The 20,568-nt window shown below is 32.1% G+C and overlaps 1 long non-coding RNA gene across 1 annotated transcript; it reads right to left on the bottom strand.

The window, feature by feature from the left end:
• Window positions 1–19,568: 19,568 nt before the first annotated feature.
• Window positions 19,569–20,112, bottom strand: LOC129941014 (uncharacterized). The gene is made up of 2 exons (XR_008780797.1): window positions 19,766–20,112; window positions 19,569–19,710 (listed from the first exon to the last, which is right to left on the bottom strand). It is a non-coding gene; the product is annotated as an uncharacterized LOC129941014 (long non-coding RNA).
• Between the last annotated feature and the right edge of the window lie 456 nt (window positions 20,113–20,568).

Consider the following 20,568-nt stretch of genomic DNA (forward strand, 5'->3'; position numbering starts at 1 on the left):
TCTAACATGATGTAACAACATGCGCAGACATTCGTAACATGTACGGTAAATATAGAAAAATTAGAAACAGTTGAAACTATATTCAATTGAATTAGATATTGTCGTCACCATCGGTAACACAGTGGGTTGGTATTACAGTATTCAGGGTTGAAACTTCATTACTATGATGCTAGATGATGCTAGATGGCGTTGAAGTAGCTAAATTTGACGATATTTTGACAAACAATTTTCTTATTTTTTGTAATTTTTTTTTATTTTTTTTAATAAAAAGTATTCTATGTTACTTCTAATACCTTCAAGAGTGTATGTGCAAATTTTCATGATGATCGGTAAAGTAGTTTTTGCGTGAAAGCGTAACAAACAAACTTACATTCGCATTTATAATATTATAAAGTATGATGTTTTTGAGATGTGAATAAACTTTACTTAAAAAGTTGGCATAAACCGTTGTCATTAAACATCTAGTTTTATCAGTTTACTTTTACAACATATTGTTCTTCAATTCCAGCTCTAACGTTTTATAAAGAAATGGATGTGCCTTAAAAAAAGGAACTTTCAACAACTTCAGAACTCGATATAACTACATATGAGTTTAGCCACACGTCCGTCACGTACTAATTGTAACCTGGAATGATTGAACCAGATTGAAAAAACTATATTAATTCTTTATCGATTCGGAAAGAGAGTTTTCAAAACACATCGCCATCCGTCGGGGACAAACTATAACGAATTTTTATAGTTGATATGCTGTTGCTGCTTTGACGTGGTTCGTAGACATGCCTAGGCTATGGATTTCATCCGGTTCCGTTTGCAATTTTTGTTCCTATGCCTGGTTATATATGCAGCTGTGGGATTTTGTAGATTTGTATGCATCCGGGCTACAAACAATTGACAAGTTCGACAGGAATTCAGGAAAAAACAAAAAACTTCAGTTATATTGATAAAAGTTACCTTTATATGTATGTTAATGGGAAAAGTAAAAAATGCATTTTTGTCAGTAACAAAAGAAAATGGATCCGTGTACTTTCGTATAACTATAGGCATATAAATAAGTGCTATATCGATTCTCTAATTAAAGGTGTATGTATGTACATAAAAGCATATATGGAATTTTATTTACGAATATAATTGTTGGTATGTTAGTAAGCAATGTGTTTGTACGTGTGCTTAATTGAATCTGAATATTGTAGGGAAATGAAATTCCTTCAAATAGAATTTTTTCAATACAGTACAAAGTTGAGTGGATTTTTGGAAAGAACCATTGTATTGATATGCATTGATAGCTAGGCACTTTTATGTTAAAATAGGATAATTTTTATATATTTTATGCACTATTCATAATTCATATTCAGAGTTGGTGTTTCAAATCGAACTTAATTCATTTACGGCATTAAATGCTACCTTTAACTTCTGAGCCGAATGAGAGCCAAAGTCTGCAAACAGCTTGCACCCATACGTAATTATAGGAAGAACGAGTATTCAATTTAATATGAAATAGGTAGAATTTATCTAATAACAGATAGTCCTCCGACCTATAAGCATTAATCTTTGACACGGGTTTGGGTAACCTAAGTTAGTCTAATGTGAAAGATCAATACTAAGATTTTGACTTGTGTACCATTATCTATTCTGGAATAGTTGTTGAAGGAAGTGACCTTTTCAAACTGATAAAAATATTGATCTATTGACCTAAAACCCGTCATTAATATATTCTGGAATTATTTAATACAACGCAACTACGGAAGGGACGGACGAGAGCTCCTCATGAGCTTTATGAGCAGAAGAGGCGAGTGGAACATCGACTTCTCAGAAGGAAAAAGAAGATGTTGAAAAGTTTAAAGGCTGAAAGAAGTTCGGAAGTTTTATGAACAGATGAAACGAAATTCAAAAGTACATAAACCTAGAACCGAAGGCTGCAAAGACGAAAATGGAAACATCAGTGGAATCGCAGTCAATGCTGAGGATATGAAAGGACGGTGACGACGAACTGAATTCCGCTGTCAGGCATATCATTCAACATAGACCAACAATCCCGTCCTCCCGACTTAGACGAAGTAAAGATTGCCATAGCTAAGCTGAAGTCTAACAAAGCCGCTGGAGCGGATGGCTTGAATGCCAAGCTCTTTAAAGCAGCTGGAGATAAGTTGGTTAGGAACATGCACCAACTTATCTGTAAGATATGGTCGGAAGAAAGCATGCCCGATGAATAGAACCTCAGTATTGTTTGCCCGATCCTGAAAAAAAGAGACCCTTTAAACTGCACCAACTATAGAGGAATCAGTCTACTTAACATCGCCGATAAAATCTTCTCTGCCGTAAAAGGTGAACGTCTAAGGCCCATCGTCAACAACCTGAAAGGTCTTTATCAATGTGGTTTTAGACCAGGACAGTCAACAGTCGACCAAATATTCACATTACGGCAGATCCAGAAAAAAACCTAAGAACACCAAATCGACACCCACCATCTTTTCATCGATTTCAAGGCCGCATATGACAGCATCTACGGAGACGAGCTGTATAGAGCCATGTCTAGTTTTGGCATCCCTGCCAAACTCGTCCGTTAGTGCAGGATGACCATGGAAACACTTTAACAGAAACGTTCAATGTCCAAAACGGTTTTAGACAAGGTGATGCTCTGTCATGCGATTTCTTTAACATCTTACTTGAATAGAATAGTGCAGAGCTCCTACACTAGAGGCACTTTCTTTCAAAGTTTGTCCAATTACTAGAATATGCTGATTACATTGACATAATCGGCAGAAATCAGCGTGATGTCAATGGTGCTTTTGTGAGTATTGAGGCAGAGGCGGCAAAAATGGGTTTAATGGTTAATGAGGGCAAAACAAAGTATATGCTGTCGTCAAGAAAGGACTTGCAACTCTGACGTCTTTGTCAATACCTCACCATGGGCAAACGTTACTTTAAGGTAGTTAAGGACTTCGTCTACCTAGGCTCTGCTATAAATGTAGAAAACAACACCAGCAATGAGATCAAACCAAGAATAACCGCTGTTTCTTTGGTCCAAAACAACAATTGAGTAGCAAAAGAGAAAGCCCTCTATCGAGGGGCCAAAGTGTCGCTATATAAGGCCCTCATTTATATACGGTTTTTAAAGCATGGACTATGACAAAGGCGGATGAAAGCACCTTGGTTCGTTTCGAGAAAAAAGTCCTTCGTGTGATCTACGGACCGAGCTAGATATAAAAGTTTGTTGGGTGAAGCCCTAGTTCACACAAGACTGTATCGCTACCAAGTAAGTAATTAAGGAAGGAAGTTTTTAGATTTGAGTTTTGTATCCGATATTGAAGGATTAGATATTATTAGATATGGTTCTGGCAGTATAGGACAAAACAGAACTCAGATCATTAATAAACAACGAAAATAGTAAAAGCCCAAGGATTGATATTTAAGGAACACCATTATGAACAGGAAGAAACGAAGACAGTGTCAAAGAAGATAAAATAAGTGGTCAGTTTATCACAGTGAAGACTAGAATTGACACAATCAAATGCCTTGGAAAAGTCAAGAAAGGTTATCATAGTAGCACATTTTTTTAGCATCAGATACATTAAGCAACGTTGTCCAGTCGGGAATTCTAATTGCAGAGGAGTCAAGAGTTGATTGTGTTTAATATATTTTTGGAATTGGTTACTTATACGAATAATTTCAAAAGCCTTAAACAAAAAAAGAAGGATAGATATGGGTCTGTATTCCTTTTTCTTTCCTTGTTTTGGGACAGGAATAATTTTGGAAATCTCTCAGTTTTGTGAGGAAGAAGAAGAGGTACAATTTTAATAAAGTCAGGATGAATATTGTCAAGTCCAGTACATTTCTATTTTATAAAAAAAATATTGCTTTTCCTACTTAACACTCATCTATGACTCTTACCGAGAATGCGTCTATAATATTGTTCTATGCAATTCTTGAGGACATACAATGACATACATTTACGTATCAGATTCACTAGGTTCCGTTATTGAAACCAAGCTGCAATACGATCTAAATGTAATTAATTCATATTTCAATGATTGGAAAATAAAAATCAATGGTGATAAGACTCAGGCTATCTTTTTCACAAGGAAAAGAAAGTCTTGCCTCTTACCCAATAACAACATCCATATCGACGGTAAAATAATTGAATGGGGTAATTCCGCTAAGTACCTCGGGGTATTCCTTGACTCTAAACTTACTTTTGGATTCCATGTACGTCAAGTTGTAAATAAAATCAACGTTACAATAAAAACGCTTTACCCTTTCATAAATCGAAGATCAAAATTAAGTATTGAAAATAAAATACTTATATTTAAATCCATATTTCTCCAGTATGGAGTAAATGTGCAAAAACACATATAAAAAAATTGCAAATAGCTCAAAACAAAATTTTAAAAATGATGCTCAACTTGCCTTGGCACTTCTCAACGCAGGATCTTCATTCTGTCACTAATATTGAGCTAGTCCAAGATAGAATTTCAAAGTTAAATGTAAAATATATTCTTTCATGCCAAACATCAGAAAATTTCTTAATTTCTAATCTCGATTTTCTTAAAATAAAAAAAAAAATAAAAATATAAAAAATAAAAAACAAGTGATTTTATAGATGCGTTTATTTAATTAATAAAAACAGTTATTTACATTTCGTTCTATATTTATGTGTATAATAAATGTGTTCTAGTTACTTTAATTATTTATTATTTATTAGTCCATCTATTGTTTATATAGTACATAGTTGTTCACTTATTAATTTAGTTGTTTGAGTATTCATTTATTTATTTATATATTTGTTCATTTATATATATACTTTGTATTTGTGAATTTAATATCTTGTTTTTATGTATTTATTAATTTATTTATTTATTTATTCATTTATTTATTTATTTATTTATTTATTTATTTAATTACATATTTATTTTTATTTATTTATATATAAATGTATTTATTTATTTATTTATTTACTTATACCATAATGAAAAGACTGATTTAACTAATAATAAAAATAGTATTGTACTGTGATATTTATATACAATTGTTAGCATTATTTCTATATATTTTATTTGTTTATTTTGTTACACAAACTGTAAAATAAATGTATCTTGCAAATAATTTGTTAAGAAAAACTACCATCTCTACTCTCGTTACCACCTTAATTTAAACATATTTACTATGTAATCATTGATGAAGGTTTTTACATTAGCTTTTCCTTCCAATTATATTTGATCACGTTCTTTTAATTTTTTTTTTTTTCCAAACATATTATTGACATCAGTAAGGTATTGAAACCATATCTATGTAAATTGTGCAATTGCCATTTTGTAAAAAAAAACGATAAATTAACGCTAATAAATAAAATTACAATTACAATGAAATAAAGTTTCGGAAGTAGAGAATTTATGATTCATATCTTTCAAATCAATATCGCTGAGGTTAAATTCAAGTTAAAAATTGACATTTTCGATGTTCATTAACAGCATTTATTATCTACCTTAAAATATTTATAAAAAAGTAGTCAAGCGCCTCATTACCATCAGAACATATAACATGACAAGATTTAATATAATTTTTAACGTACATACAACGCCTCTTCCTGTTTTGCGAGTTCCAATAGGAAGGCCGATTTGTCGAATTTTGGATCCGAATTAATATCTGGTTAACAAAAATAAATTTTGAAATCAAACCATTTGATTATATGGAAAATATTGTTGGTAATTTTAAGTTAATCGATTGAAAAATCCATCTGACAACTTTAGAAAAAATCACGGAAAAATACAAAAACAGCAAAAAAAAAACTAATAAGAAATGGTTTTCGACTCAAGTATTTGGAAAACAAATGACATTGACTTTAAATTATTTATTAAACTCAAAATATTGTTATGAATATTTGATCAAAGTCTTAAGGAAGACAAATTTATAAAAGGGGTGTTAATTTATGAGTGTGGGTAGCATCCTAGTCTCTTTTTTATAATTAAATTGAAGCTATTCAAAATTCTCGAATTTGATTTAAAATAACACTGTGAATTGTTTTTGTATAAATAAACAAATTATCTTAAAGTATATTTATAATAAAGTTAATAAACTGTATGTATGTATAAATATAGACACCATCAATTAATAGGAAGATAATCAAACCCTTTTTAAATATCTTAACATCCATATCAAACGTTTATAGAAGTTACCATGTTTATATATTGTTCCCAAATCCTCAATCAATATCCGTTTCTCCATTTCTCTCAAAGATATAAATAGTATACTCAATTGTGCTTATTATAATGAAAGATAATAAAATGTTTTCATCATTATTTAATCGTTTAGAAGATAAATAATTACTTCTGTTTTTTTTTGTTTGCAAAAACTGAAGTCTTAACTTTCAACAACAACAACTCACACAATAACATTTTGTTTTTGCTTCGCTGATGGCTGACGCACACTAAATTAATGATATTTCGTCGTGAATAATAATAATTTCACTTATAACAATGAAACATGAACTTATTTCAGCATCCGGTATCAGAATAAATGAGCAGGACCATGAAAATTAATTTCGCATGTCTGCTTTTAGTATGTTTTATTGCTACTTTTCGCACCTTGTATTCTTCCACTTTATTTCAGTCTAATATAGCAACAACTTTCCGGATCCCTGCCCGTCTCAGTCTTGTGAGAGTCATGCCGGGCGGTCAGATATACAAAGCTGAAATACATTGATGTGTATACGTACCCTTTGGGTTCACACCTGTCTTCATTGCAGATTGATTGCATTTATCTGACCAGAACTTCCATTTAAGAAAATAAAAACAAATTCCCGAAGAGACGAAAAATTAATTAAATACAGTGGGAAAAAAACTATGAAGACAGCTTTGTATTCAAAGGATATCAAAACTGTTTAAATGACATTCAGAATTAACCAAACCTTCCGAACTATAACGTCCGAAAAAGCATTGGTCCAGACGGAGTTGTGGTTTTTCAAGGGATGCGATGTTGTAGTAGAAAATCATTCGATTGATAAAGATGATTGGGGTGTTATTGGATATCAAAATGATCGTTATCAAAATCTAATAACATAATCCAATTTAAAAAAAGTTGTAAGTCATATTACTCTGTAAAAATTATCAAACACAAAAAAGGAAGCGCAAACCTCTTCCGATTTTCGTCAAAGCAATGGTTCCGTTTGTGGTCAATTACGAAATCCTTCACAAAAAACCTTAAAGGATTTAAGCCCATGACACGTACGCCGAGTATTTTTGCTTTCTCTTATAAATAGAAAAGCTCGTTCAAACAACACCAAGTCAAAGTGAATATAATGGCGCAAAATAACGATGACGCTTTTAAACTTAACCAACACCCTCATTGGAATGAAAACATACACATTTTTTAAAAATGTCATTGTGTAAAAACTGGAAGAAACTGTTCCTTGCAATTTTTTTTATAGAATATATTTAAGGCAATAAAAACTTTCTGTAAATTACCTTAGTTTTGTGGATATGATCGGATTTTCTTGTTAAAATTTATTTCAGGTAAAATTGTTGAATTGTGAATTTTCCTTTTTACGAAAATAATTATTTTAAATTCCAAGTTATATAAATGAAATTAATGTATCTAATTTTAAATTCAATTTTTTAGCATTGAAATGTAATTTGTTTAAATTAAAATATAAGCTGTTTTTTGTTGTCTATTATTGAAGTTAAAAAATTTTCCAATGGACAAAATTGCAATTTGTAAAATTGTTTTTTTTTTTCTGAACTTTGGTCCTCAAAGTGTTCATAGATTTCTAACACAAGAAATTTGTGTTGACACTGCCACATATAGGTATATAGGGCATTCCTAAGAAGTGCGATTACTACACGGTTAAATTGTTTAAGGAGGAATGCATCTTGCTATTTCACTAGAGCACAATCCTTTTAATAAACGAAGTAAAAAGTCTGAGACAAGAAACTTCACCATCGATGTTGACGATATGTGTTCACCAATTATTTTAAAAACTCTTATTTAAATACTGTCCAAGAGGCTTAAGTAAGTTACTGGAGCACCAGCCCAGAAATGGAGTTATATTCAAGTTTAGACGTATATAGGCTTTGTGGATTGTAGCCGGAATATCTTTTATTCGGTATATCCTTTCAAGCTCTTCTATACCTACTTTTTTCAATGATTCTACAGGCTGTACTATATATTATATATAAGGCCTACCGCTCAAATACTCTAACAATCATGTGTGAACTTTTCAGTTTTTCAATCGACATTTTCTTGTCTAATCATCTCTTCGCATAAAAATAATATGATATGAAGTTAAATCGTCCCGTATCACTTGATCCTTGAATGTACGTTTATAGAACCCACAAAAAAAATAAAGACCAAAAGAAGACATTGAATTAGAAAAAAGGGAAACTTCCCCGTGGGGCCTCCTTTTTTCTATCCTTAATTGCTATACTTCTTTGCTGATGCTTTAGTTAAGAAGAAATAAACACAGACAACAAAAACAACTGGTCAGCATAATAAGAGAAAATAAAGAAATAATAAAAAAGAATAAACTTTTAAAGAACAATTTAATTAGAATTCACTGTCATAACGGAATGATAAATTATTGTTTTCTGGGTACCTACTGTATTTCAGAGCTCAGGGATACATTTCCGCTATATCCTGTGGGTAAAATGACTTTTGGTCTTGCAGATACAATTTCCTTTCTTTGTTTTCATTTGGGGATTGTTGTATATACATATTTATACATATACGAGCGTATAAAGTGTAGAAGAAATTTATCATATTCATAAACAACCCTCGGGAAGTCTATGAAAAAATAAGATTAATTTTAGAAAAAGAAAATTATGCGTAAAAATAAGGGAAGAGATTTTTGAAAGGTTTTAGTGTTATTTTTATGAATGTTCTTTTAAGAAGCTGACTGAAAAAAAACTGCTTTAACGGAAGACTAATGCAAGCCAAACCATTACTTGCACATTGATTAGTGCACGCAGGTGATATTAACTTCCTAATATTTTGTTTATTATGTAAACAAAAAGTACTTGAATCCAGAAGCTACTCTTTGGATTACCAATATTGGTTTAAAGTTAAGGTATTTTAAGTAACTTCGGCTGACTTTAGAGAATTCCGATGAAGAAAAAGGAGCTATTTTCCAGCTGGTTTTCATCTTACATTTGAGTTTTGTTAAAAAACGATGAGTATGAGCTCAATAATTTAAGCTCTAAAAGTAGATAATTGATTTTTTTTAGGAAACTCAAGTACTTCATAGCTTTGATGATCAGTAAGTCAGTTACGATCCCAGCGATTTTGGAAGGGTTGCATCTCAGAAACTAAATTTGGTGAAGTGTCAAGGCATGTAGGCAGGTTGACATGACAGTCATAAATAGCCCTTGCTTCACTATTAAATTAGCGCTGGAAAGCGCCGCCGTTTTGGTACCATAAATTGGTTTGACCTACATATGTACTTAAAAATTAAAATGTAAACAGATAATATTGTGAAAATTTATATTAACAAATTAAGCAATCCTAGAGTCATTTCGTCGCTTGTAGAAAGGGTATAAGGAAAGTTCGTCAAGATCTTTAAAGAATGCCCTTACGTTCATTCAAGAACTGGCAATGGCAGGACATTTACAGAGAAAGTGAATAACAGCAACGAGCATTGTGAGGAATACCCAGCTTTACTGCATGCTCTCCTATCGGCCAATGTCCGGGACATTACATATTGTAGTGGCCCTGGCTATATCATTTCCATTAATTTTATCCCGGCATTGTTGGACCGGTTGTAGTACCCGTGGCATGATGGTTTGTGCGTTGGACTGTCATGCAAGGGGTCTTGGGTTCAATCCCTGCCTGTGCCACCTTAATTAAAAAAAAAAAAAAAAAATAATAATTTTCGCGGGTACTGCCTCTTGCGAGGAATTGACAAATCCTTGAAGAGTAATTCTTGTCATGAAAAAGTGCTTTCTCAAACTAGCCGTTCGGATTCGGCATAAAATTGTAGGTCCCCTCCATTCCTGACAACATTACTCGCACACAGGAATGGTTGAGATTTGTAAGTCACTAGGCCCTGGTTCACAACGGACTGTTGCGCCACCCCATTTGATTTGATTTGATTGTTGGACCGGTTAGAGGATTTTTTGGTCGAATTGATAGCCAATAGTCGGTTTTCTGTCAAACCGACTTTTTTTGTTCTGAAGTTAAGAGTGGTCAAAAATAGGCTGAATTTGTTTCTGAAAAAAATTAATAGTGCATAGGAACTTGTCTTGATATTTTGAATTGATGTAGGTATATTACAGAGAATCCTGCACAAAACGAAATATCGTCTTTGGCTGTGGAGTGCCCTCATATAGAACGTATGCGGAAAAAATATTGAAATAAAGTATTTCGTCGTTATTGAAACTTCGTCATTCTATCTTTAAGTTTGTGTATATTATCTTCATAATCAAAGTGAAAATTCATATCTGCAACGATACATATATAGCAACGTTTTTAAGAACACATTAAATAGGGTGTTAACTTGTAGTGTTTTTATGAAAGTACTTACCTATCTATAGATTCAAAGATATTGTATCTTAACATTGGTGTTGCTGGTGCCTACCTCTTATTTTGTTCTAGCCCATACCCCATGAGCAAAGCACAACGAAACAACGCGACGTTAAGAGCTTAAAGAAGGATTTATTAAAGGCGCACAGCAAGGATAAGGCACTTAATCTATGCTTAAGTTGCTTCTCGCTCTTCTGATTCCAATACGATACTGTATTTTGAACAAAACACACAGCACCGTTAAATATGTTCCTCATAAAATGGCACAAAATTGATGTTTTAAACGCCATACAGCATCCCCAACGATCAGGAGAGTATATAGTAAAGAAAAAGAGGAAATTTTGTTTTATAATAGGTAAGGGAAAACTAAAAACGCCAGCGTCGCAGCCGCCAGTTGATGATGGAGGAAGCGTAAAGTTTTTTGTCTCACTCGCTTTTGTGAGTAAAGCCAGATGTAAAAAAGTTGGGTGTCAGTGTTGGTCTATTGTTATTATTCAAGCAAGGTGTACATATACTGCCATTATTGATGTTTGTTGGAAAAAGGAAAATGATTCCTAACCTTTTTTATTTTGATACTGTTTCACCCCAGGCGATGAGGACGAGAATCAAGAAAGTTCGTTTTAACCCGGTTAAAGGGTTATACATACATACAGGCATATGTATAAGCTTACTTTAAGATTTGTAAGATTTTTGTTATATATTTTTGAAATTAATGTGAACCAAAAAGTGTATTATAGGATATTTAAACTAGAATGGAACTTCATGGTAAAATATATTGATTTTTGTTTCATAAATTGTTGTAAATGTTGTAATAAGATTATTTTTGAATAGAAAATTATGTTACCAATTCTTGGCGCTACGAGCCGAGTGGATTTAATTCTAATTAACAAATTGATATCTTTTCCCAAACCTTCCGGCACTAGCCTAATAAATGTTTGATACGCATAGTATTCTAATGAAATCAATCAAGTACAAATGTTAAAATCATTTTTCAGACATAAAAACATAAAACAAATGCTGAACAAATCATTTTTGGTATGTCTACGGTACACTAAGGAATCTATTAGAATATATTATTTAAACGGCGCGACGACGACGAAGGACAGTGTGGTAGCTTCAAAAGCTCCTAAAAATGGCTGTATTTATTTCGAAAAAAAGTTATACAGTGTTTTATAATTGTTCACTTAAAGTTTTCGGATCAGGATCTTCATCTCGATTCAAGAACGTAAAAATGGAATTTATAAAGTTCGGGAAAGCTATTTTGGCCGTCCATACGTCTAGAACCAGTAGAAATAACACCTTCGAATACATTTTTGTATACAGATAATATTGCAAAAAATGCAGAAAGGACTCTTAAATTAAATACATCTGACATCTGGTAAACCCTTAGGACAAATCAAATTGACATTATTTTTACAAAATATAAAAACCTAACAAACATAATTAAAACTTACTAAAAATTGATTTTCAACTTAAATATCTTTTTCAAAAATTAAAAATATTATTTTCAAACTAAAATATTGTTTTTAATATTCAGTAAAATTTTCATAAAAATGCAACAGTCAGTGTTTTCAAAAAAAAATAAAATCACACAAAATAGTATACACAATTGGTAAAAATTTATACTCGGATATCGCTATCTCGTGAGTAAATCAAGGTATTGACTTCAAAATGATTTCATTCTGCGCTAAATTGTATTGTTAACGTTAGATAATGGTCTAAGAAAAATCCACTGTGTATTTATTTATATAAGAAACTAGCGGCTTGGTACGTGCGCTAATGAATTTAAAAATTCAATTGTATAATTCATTGCCTCATCTTGATTCACAACACTGTCAATTGATATATGTCGTGACTACACCTGGCAGTTTCGCTTGAATTTGAAAATTGATATGAACGTTTTTCGGTGCTAAATGGTGCGTTCTCTCAACCAATCATGATTTCTCTAATTCTGAAGAATATTCGGAAAAAAACATTCAATCAACTCATCTAAAGATTGCGCAGTTGTTCAAATATTGTTCGGTAAAGTGATCAATCCGTTGGTACTGTCGATTGGTATTTTGCCATCACCAAATTTTTAACAATTGTTTTGATAACTCATGGACAGTTGCATCATTATTTAGGTGAATACGCATATTAATGTTCAGTGTCAATTTTCGTTCATATCTCCAAAGAACTGATGACTTCAAACAGGCGTTTATTTCATCTGTAGGAGTTGATTCAGGAATGACAGGCAATTTTTGACGAAAGTCCCCTGAGAGCAATATCAGAGCACCACCAAAACAGCTGTTGATTACCGCGTAAATCTTGCATTGTTCGATTAAATGCTTCTATTGATTTTTTATTCACCATTGTGCACTCATCCCATAAAATAATTGACGTTAATCGCAGAACTTTTGCCATAGCAGAATTTCTGGAAGAAGCAAGTTGGAGTTTCAATCACCCATACAATTAATAGCATTTTTAATGCAGAGTGTGCGGTATGACCACCTTCTAATAATGGAGGAGCAATTCCCGAAGATGCAAGTGCCAATTCAAATTTCTGTTTCGATCGAATATTCGCTAAAATCAATGATACAACAAAAGTTTTGCCTGTACCACCAGGTGCATCCAAGAAATATAATCCACCTGTATTATTGGAAACGGCTTGCATGATTGTGTCATACACATGTTTTGTTGAATATTTAATTTGGTTATATTCGATTGTACAATCCATTGTTAATCATTAGAATTGAACTCCTGCTCTCTTTGCAATTCACGATAAAAAAAATAATGTACTTCGCTATTTGGTGCGGTCATACCTAATTATGCTAATGCTTTATTTACAATCGTTAGAAACATATGTTCAATTTATAATAACAGCTTTGTTGTAATCAACAAATCGGGATTTCCTTAAGGAGCATAGAGAGATGTTGATTTTACGCCTTTTCAAGATTTTTTTAAATTTTCTCTACGTACAAACCTTCTCTGGACTTTCACAAATAATTCAAGAACAAAATTAGCCAAATCAGTAAAGGTATTGTTGAGTTATGACATTACAACGAATTTGGCATTGATTTTTATATACATACATAGATAAAAACTTAAAAAAAAAATGCTATTAAAATTGGTAAAAATTGGTTTTCGACTAAAGATCACGTTAGCAAAAATAGATTTTGAAATCAAATTATTTCATCATAATTACAAAATGTTGTTAGTAATTTTTAGTTTTTTAGTTTTTTCAGTTTTATTATCATTGTAGTGCTTTGTGATATACGATGTTTTTGTTTGATTCCTTAGCGCAGAGACAAACAAATCTTGTGGGTTCCCAACACGGGAACCGGCAACAAACAATTGACCAGTTGAATGAATTGAGATATTGAGAAACATGGGTTTTCCAGATTAATACCACAAACACTTAATGGTTTCCCCTGGGACTTTTATGGTCATATAGCAAAAGCAAGCAGCACTGGAAACTGTAGTCGTTTAAACTCAAATGGCACATCAGTCGGAATCATTGGGATGCACGGTATGAGAAAATCTTCTCCTTTATACTTTTCTTTGAGTATAGTTGCTTCTACGAGTATAACTTTGTTAAGTAAGGTTTTTAATTGCTAACCGTGTACCGTTGCAAAGCCGAGGTTGGTTGATATTTCGCAACATTATAACTTTTGATTGAAATTTTAATTGAAGATTATGAGGTGGCAATCCTGGCAAAACCAGCGAGTTTAAAAATTCCGGTGGATTGTTGATCACATCATCTTGGTAAGTAGCCGGATCAATTGATTTATATATCCTCGATTCCCCTGTAATTAATTCTTGAATTGTGAAATTTAATTAATTTACATCAAAGTTTTTGCAGCCAACTTAGCTCGTTCGCTCAACCAATCATGGTTTTTGTAATTTTAAGAAACATCTGAAAACACCTTCTGAATAAGTTCATCTTTTGATGCGTTAACTGACAAAAACTTTGAGAAAAGTTAATTTAGCCAGTCAACATGACTATAGGAAATTTGCCGTTACTAATATCAATGAGTTACTTAAAGAATATGTTTCCAGATTGGCCATTTTGTAGCTCGACACGCATATTCTTGTTTAAAAGAAGTACTTTGTAATGTTTCCACAAATTGGAGGACTTTAGATATGCATTGATTTCATCAGCTGGCGTTGATCGTGGAATCACTGGCAATAAAATCATTGCACCACCAAATCTGTTATTATTGCTTCGTAGATCTTTTAAGGTTCTGTCTAAAGCTTCCAAAGATTTTGTATGTGCCATCGTACATTCATCCCAATCAATAAATTTACATTGCTTCAAAACGTTTGGTATTGCAGAGTTCTTCGAAATGTTGCAGGTTGGAGTTTCATTACTTTGCACATTTAATGGCAATTTTAGTGCTATTTATTTCTTATGTAAAAAATGGGAATAATCTTCGCTACTCATTCCATAAAAATAAGTTATATTTTCCATCATATTTACTTAAATATATATATTTTTTAACAAAAAAATGTTAAATACTTTATTTTCTCTACACGCATGGTCAAATTACGATATGACTTAACAATAACGTTTACATTTTTCGAAATTCTGTAAATATAGTATTGTTTTTTCTTCAATTAAATCCCTTTTTTAAACCATTATTAACAGAATTTTTCATATTCTAATATAAGCTTTGTTATTAATTACTTTCTATGTGTTGCCTCAAGGCTTCAAGACATTTGATCGATTCGTTTTGAATACGAATTTACAAATTCAATTCGCAATCCATCTAAAAAGAAAAGGAAAGGAACGAAAATATAAAAATAAATTGCTTTGCTTCCAGCTTATATCACGACTCGAATAACATGGCATTAAATATCAAATAACTGAATCTATATGTCCTCGGGATGGAGTTCGAGAATATTCACTTTGTCATTTTTCTTCACTTGTTTTTCAATACCTAACTTTCGTATAAAATAAAATAAAAACGAACAAAATAATATTAGAAAATGATATGGCTTCCTCATAGCTGAACAAAAATAAGTAACTGCAAATTATGGATAGAAAATATATATTTTGTATTCAAATTGAATAAATCTTATATTCAGGGAAGATAGAGTTAAAGGTCTTGGGTAAGAAGGGAAACTGATTGAAAATGGAATTTTGTTTTACTAATATATTAACGTAAATCTTATGCAAGAACATGATTTTTAATACTATGGATTAAATAAGATCAAAGCCATAACTTTGGATTTGTTATAGTCCTTTTTCTAAAACACAAGTACAGCTTCTGAACTACGCATGGTATGGTATAGAATAAAGTTTTACAAGAGGAGTCTCATATTAGGGTGTACTTTTTAGAAAGTTTGGCACCACTTTGCAGCGTTAAATATATTTAAAATGTATTTTAAATAATAGTTGCTGATTAAATAATTAGTGTGTTTTTATAATGAATTGACGATTCGAATCCACTTTAACTTATTTTTTTTTGGAAATGTATGTTTCCAATTAGTTTTATAATCCTAAAATATTTTTTCGTTATCAACTGTAGTGCGAATTAAAAGCATCTTCACCAGTCTTCATAATAAGAATGAGATAATAAAATTCTGGTTTTCAACATAAACCTTGGTTTTTTGGATTTTCGATTTTTCTGTGTGTTGTTGCAATCCTTGTTATAATAACCCGTGTTGTGTTGAAAAATCTATCCATAGAACAGTAGGATTTTACATGAATAACAAAAACAATATCCATAGTATGAATAACACCGATAAAAGTTAGAGTAGAATCTTACTATGGATGGGTTTTTGACATTTATACGAGTCTCGAATGGATCTTATGTGATTTCGTTCGCAAATGTTGGTACGATAGATATTGCATTTGTATCTCGATGGTTGTGTTCGTTGAGTAGTTGTGCATTTGGAATTATGTAGCTATGTGTTTTCCATTGGGGAAAAAATCAATCTGTTGCTGTTGATATTATTAATTTTTGTTAATGAAAATGGACTAACTGGGCTTTTTTTGCAAGAGAAAACAATAGAAAAGATAATTAAGTTTTGCTATGTTTCCACCAAAGGTTTATCTCAGTTTAGATTAAATCAATCTTTTTGGTGTTTTCAACGCACAAGAAGATTTAAAAATGATTAAGTATGTATGACAGCACATTCTAAAATGCAAATGGTGTTTTGATGTTTTCGATGTGTGAAGTGCAAGTGAGATAGATTGATTCGTGTTAAACAATGAATAACTGAATGTTCAGCACTATATTCGAATATGCTACGTGCTTCATAAGCAATTTTTTTTGAGTTTGACTAAAACAAAACTATTTTTTTGTACACAAACATGCAAATAAACAGACCAAAATGCATTATCTGTGTTAAATCAACTTCTCCACACAGGTTTTTCTTTTCAAATTTTGACTCGACTTTGACCTCGGACGGGAATCGAGTCAAATCAAGATCATTTCAACTTGATTCAGGCATACACAGAATTGAGGCGTACTTCCAGCTCGCTTGAAACCACATGTTAATGTAGTAGTCTACGAACAAACCCCCTCCTTGAAACAATTGTTAAATGATATTTTTTTATAGAATCTCAATTTCCAGATGTTTTTTTACCATTTCTTGTTTTAAATTGTCAATTTTATCAGTTCTAGTTAGATTTTTTTGCTAAGTTAATTTTAACATTTTATAACAAAACAAAACTTTCTTTTATTTGTGTGTTTTTTATTATTTTTCTGACAGATTTTCTTTCAGTTGTACCAATTTTTAAATACGAGAATCTGGCAACTGCTGATCGTTTTGTTGGCAATTTCTTATTGTACTATATGGAATACCAACAAAACGCACTTATTAATTCTAAAACTATAAATAGCTAGCATGCTACCTAAACCGACAACTTCCCATCAGTGCCCCTTTTTTGATTTTCTAACACTTAAAAAAAATATTACCAACAATATTTTGTATGGAAATTAAAATTTTTAATCAATGTGTTTTTTTCTCATAATACTTGAAACGATAAACTTATCGTATCAGTTTTTTCTCATTTTTCAGATTTTTTTTGATTTTTCTAAAAAATTGACTTAAAGTTCGGAAAAAATATTTTGAAAATGATAAATTAAGTTTGATAAATTTTTCCACCATTTTTTTAATTTCACATAAAAAATTCCGATTGGATTTTTTTAAGAACAGCATAGAATGAAATAATTTTGAAGTCAATATATTCTTCTTTTCACGAAATATTCGAATTAAACATCAATTTTTACCAATTTTGCGTTGTATTTTTTGTGATTTCTTATTTTTTATACAAAAACTAAGTATTTGATTTTCTTTTTCTAAAATTTAATAATTAACTTTAAAAAATTGGTATCCCGAACGTATGAACTAACTCACAAGTATAGCAACGTAGGTACACACACAAACACAGACATTTTTCTAAAAATGCTTGATTTAGAATTCTACTGAATGCTAAAAAATTTCAAAACTTTCGTTCAGTCAATTCTAATGACCCGAGTATGTTTCCTAAAATCAACAGGATATTCATAAAAAAGAATGATAATGGCCTTCAGTGTTTGACACTCCAACTCATGACAGATGATCCAGAATAAGCCATCTTTGACGATAATAATTGACATAATTGGATATCCCAGGGGAAAGGTGGATGCAGTGAGATCTGCTTTCCAGTGTTCTAGGTGAATGTTAGCTTTCGCCCCAAACACGACCTGGAAAACGAAACCTTACTTCACCACTTTTACCTATGAAAATTATTGACACAATGGCGATCTGAGAACCACGGTTTCATGCGGTTCAATGACAATTTCTTGCGAATGCGATAATAGCTGATCAAGCTTCAGATCATCTTTAACTCAATAAAAAACAAAAATTCCAACTTTGTATATGCAATATTTATCGATGAAGGCAATTTACATTCATACCACTCTTCAATAATGCACTGAATATGGCCTATTATTCAATGCATTGGAACACAGTTTTGGTTCTCTATTCCGAAAAAGGGAAAGAATAACTCCAATCCGTTAAATCTTCGGTCGTTAAGTCTTCTTCCGAGCATCAGGAAGTTTTCGAGAAGATCATCAGTAGGGTTCTGGATAAGTGGGCTGCGGATAAAAAGTTCGGATTCAACGCGGGTCATGACTCAATTCATGCTGCATCTAAACTTGTTTCTGATATCCAATCGAATACAACAAAAACAAAATGCTCAATAATGCTGTTTTCTTTGATTTGGAAAGCCTTTTGACACCGTATGGTTAAAGAGACCAGGCTTAGCTTAAGCAAACTATTGTTGTATATGCTCAAGATATATGCTTAGCGGTAGAAGTTTCTTGCCAAAAGTGCCAATGTAAATTCTACCACAACATTGCAAATTAATAATGCTCTTTAACAGAGAGCTGTGATTTCGCCGAATCTCTTCAGCAATAACACCAGCGATCAGATGAGTAGTCTAGGAAAATCAATTGCATACTCCGACGATCTAATTGCGTACAGAACAGCCCGAAAGGTTGAGGTTATTAGAAATCTCTTGCAGGTTGATTTCAAAAAGATTCAACGATATTGTGTGGACTGGAAACTAAAAATAAATGGCCAGAAGTCGAAGACAATCCTGTGTGGTGCATTGTCGCGCCTACCCAGACGGAGAAGTTTCGTGATTGAGTGGCAGCGTTAACGACGCTGTACCGGCTTAAAACAAAATTGTCTAGCTTTAAGATATCCTTAAGTATGAACACATTTTTTTAAGTATTCTGAGAATTTTTGAAATTGTATCAACTTTGAAATATATTATTAAAACAGGACTAGTTCGAATCTTTGCCAGGTTCTTAGTATGAAATCTCAAGACACAGCTCATAATGCAATATAGATAGAATGGAATGGAATTTTTAGATTTTATTCTTTGATATTTGATGAAGCTATTATCGACAAATAAATCTAACTTAAACAAACAAAAAATCTTAAAAAAAAAAAAACGAACTGGCAATGAAAAGAATAAGAACTTTTATTTGCATAATTTAAAAAAGCCTCCACGATCCACCACATCCAAAAACAATATTCTTAAAATGAGCATTACTGATTGCTAAATAAAACATCACAGACGATCCAAACACTCCATTTTTATTTTTATTCTTATTTTTATTTTTCTTACTTTTTGTTTTATATTTAAGCTGAGCAAATACAGAATGTCATCCCTCGGGCTAAGTATTCACCAATTGACGAATGCCGAGCAGAGCAAAAATGCGGCTAAAAGAAAGCAATTAAATTGCCTAGAATTAATGAATACTAATGCCATCCATACTTGGGCTTGTATTTGTGAAGGTATTACGTATATAATGTGATGCCGATGCTTTATTCCTTTGGATGGATTTAAATGGAACTCTAGCTGGCTGGAGATGGAACGGAAACCTACATGTTTGGGAAAGTATAAAGTACTAAGGGTGCACATTAACAATACACAAAAGTCATGGTCGTTTTTTATTTTTGTTGAACCTCCAATTGAACCGTATGTGCTACTCATCAGTCAAGGTTTGGTAAGTGCGCTTAAGGGATCAACTCTCATGCTTAGGAAATGTTTCGAATTACGTAACCTTTGCGAATGCTTTTCACGCCCTCGGGGAAAGAAAATCTAAACCGTTAAGCACGTGTTTCCAGCAACGACTGAATTATAAATAAATCAATGAACATAAATAGCAACCAGTTGGCGGGATTCATATTCATATTCAATTCACCCCATTAGCCCTTCATCCTTCACCCGAAATGCATCCAGGTTTTGCGCATGTCAAATTTTCATTCAATTCAATGGCAAGGCAAACAAGTTCATTTTGAATCCTTAGGGAAGCTTGCAATCCAAAATGAACACTTACTCAAAAAACATAGAAAATTTCCCCATTTTCGAAAAGTGTTCTTCAAAGTCCTCAGACCTCCATATTCCTTGCGCTACCCGTTCTTGAAAAAGCTGTTTGGTATTTTTGTAAAAGTTTCATCCTGGCAAGTTATGCAATTCAAAAACTTTTCAAAGGATTTGCTGAGTTACCATATGTTCCATGAACTTATCTTGTTGAATTTAACAGTTCAAAAATAAAACAACAACAACACAAAAAC

This window comes from Eupeodes corollae, chromosome 1 (genome assembly GCF_945859685.1).
Source record: "Eupeodes corollae chromosome 1, idEupCoro1.1, whole genome shotgun sequence".
Classification (NCBI taxonomy): domain Eukaryota; kingdom Metazoa; phylum Arthropoda; class Insecta; order Diptera; family Syrphidae; genus Eupeodes; species Eupeodes corollae.